This window comes from Crocuta crocuta, unplaced genomic scaffold (genome assembly GCF_008692635.1).
Source record: "Crocuta crocuta isolate KB4526 unplaced genomic scaffold, BGI_CrCroc_1.0 scaffold92, whole genome shotgun sequence".
In the NCBI taxonomy this organism is placed as follows: domain Eukaryota; kingdom Metazoa; phylum Chordata; class Mammalia; order Carnivora; family Hyaenidae; genus Crocuta; species Crocuta crocuta.
The window spans coordinates 3,735,622-3,737,894 of record NW_027528804.1 but is presented as its reverse complement, the minus strand read 5'-3'; the positions used below and the strand labels follow the sequence as shown (position 1 = coordinate 3,737,894).

The 2,273-nt window shown below is 42.4% G+C and overlaps 1 pseudogene; it reads left to right on the top strand.

The window, feature by feature from the left end:
* Window positions 1-489: 489 nt before the first annotated feature.
* LOC144224650 (nascent polypeptide-associated complex subunit alpha pseudogene) lies at window positions 490-1,184 on the top strand (annotated as a pseudogene).
* Window positions 1,185-2,273: the final 1,089 nt, after the last annotated feature.

Below are 2,273 nucleotides of genomic sequence, written 5' to 3'. Positions count from 1 at the left end.
GACTTCTAAGCTGAAGTGCTTTCCTAAACTCTGGATCCATATACTTAACTTTCTGCTTGATCTTCTAGGTAGATATCAAAAAGCTATGTCAATGTTAACTTTTACCAAACAGAACTCTTGATTTATATACCTTCCCTCCTGATCTCTTCCTCCCTCAATCTTCCCCATATCTACCAACAATACCACCTTTATCCAGGTTTTCAAACTAAATTTTGAAGACATTGTATTTCTTTTTTTTTATTGCATAAGTTATACAATCCACGTTAGTTGTACATTCAAGAGAGATCCCAGATTCCATCATTTTCCACCTTGTCCATGATGTCACAGTAACTTGTTCCACTCGTTCTTCTCTTGCCTAGGTTACTGGAATAGTCTCATGACAGTTTTCCTGCTTTAACTTTGCCCCTTGCTTCTGTCAGGGTTCAGTTTGACAAACAAATCACTCTAGAGATTTCCCCACCCATAGGCTGAAATTCAAAAAGAAGAGCCATGGCTTGCTCTCGCTCTGCTGCCATCTTGGCTCCACGTTCCCTGTACAGAATGCATGGGGAAGCCGCAGAATGGTCCCTGATAGAGAGCAGGAGTTGCCATGGCCCCAGGCTGAGATAGGGTCTAGGACAGAATCTGACAGTGATGAATCAGTATCAGAGCTTGAAGAACAGGACTCCACACAGCCAACCACACAATAAGCTCAGCTGGCAGCAACAACTGAAATCAATGAAGAACCAGTCAGCATAGCAAAACAGAGCTGCGTGAAAGGAAGGCACAGAAGGCTATGTCCAAACTGGGTCTTTGACAAGTTACAGGGTTTATGAAAGCCACTATCTGGAAATCTAAGTAAATCTCCTTTGTCATCACCAAACCAGATGTCCACAAAAGCCCAGCTTCAGGTACCTACATAGTTTTGGAGGATGCCAAGATCAACGATTTATCTCAACAGGCACAACTAGAAACGGCTGAGAAATTCAAAATTCAAGGTGAAGCTGTCTCAAACATTCAAGAAAACACAGACTCCAACTGTACAAGAGGAGAGTGAAGAGGAAGAGGTTGATGAAACAGATGCAGAGATTAAGGACATAGAATTGGTCATGTCACAGGCAAATTTGTCAAGAGCAGAGGCAGTCCAGTCCCTGAGAAACAACAGTAATGTTATTGTAAATGCTTTTATGGAATTAACAATGTAGCATCTGAAAATGAGGACCTTTTTTTGTGTTTGTAAGAATAACTGTGGCTTGGTTTGAAATTTGTTCTGTTTCTATCATTAATGAAATTATGTCTTCCTGTTTTGGATGGGAAAAAAAGGAGGCATAACCAGAGCACAAAAGTATACTCACTATTGATGCCAGTGAAAGCAGAGCCACCATAATTCACTCAACTCATAGTCAGTGATGAGCAGAGAACACGAAGATTGAAAAAGTGGGCTGGCTTCTCTCTTCCCTCCACTGTCAGTGCCTACCCCAGCTGTCTCATTAAAAAAGCCTAGAAAATACAGTACCAGGGCTTCATCCCATTCCTCCATTGATACATAACAGGACTTGAGAAAGAAGAAAATGCATATAAAAGCAGCTGGGTCAAGGGACAATGACCTCTGCCCCTCACTGCACCCCACTGTAGCTTTATGCCCTCCCAAAGCAAGAGTGAACAATTTGAAATAGAACTCATATCCTGCCGAATGCATGGTCTCAACCTCCCAAAGGGGTTTGCATCATATTTTACATAAAATATCAAGTTCTTTTCATGACCTATTATGCTTCATGTGACTAGTCACTACTACTCTGATTTCTTCCTGCTTCTCTCCTTTGCCTCACCTCATTTCAGCACGGAGCCTTTCTTGCATTTCATTGAATATGGCTAGCAAAACTTCTTCCTCATTTTTTCCATCTGTTTGGTAAATTATTCCCCTTGTTTAGTAGGTTTGTTCCTAGCTTCAGTCAGGCCTGTGCTCAAATGTTGCCTCCCCACAGAGGACTTCTCTGATCCCTTTTCTAAAAGACTGACTTACCCTTAATTTATGTCTCCTTACCCTGCTTTATTTTTCTTCTTAGCACTATCCCAACCTCCAAATGTTGGGGAACATCATCCAAGAGATGTGACTGCCAAATATCCCATAAACTGTGTGGCCCTGGCACTTGGAGGCTCCTGACTCCCTTGCCTGTCCTTGGAAAATGGGCTCCACTAGCCTTTCCTGCTTCCAAATGCTGCTCCAAGGACGTAGGCTTGAGATAGGGATGTGGTGTTGAGAATGCCTGCCCAATATATGTGACTGAAACCAG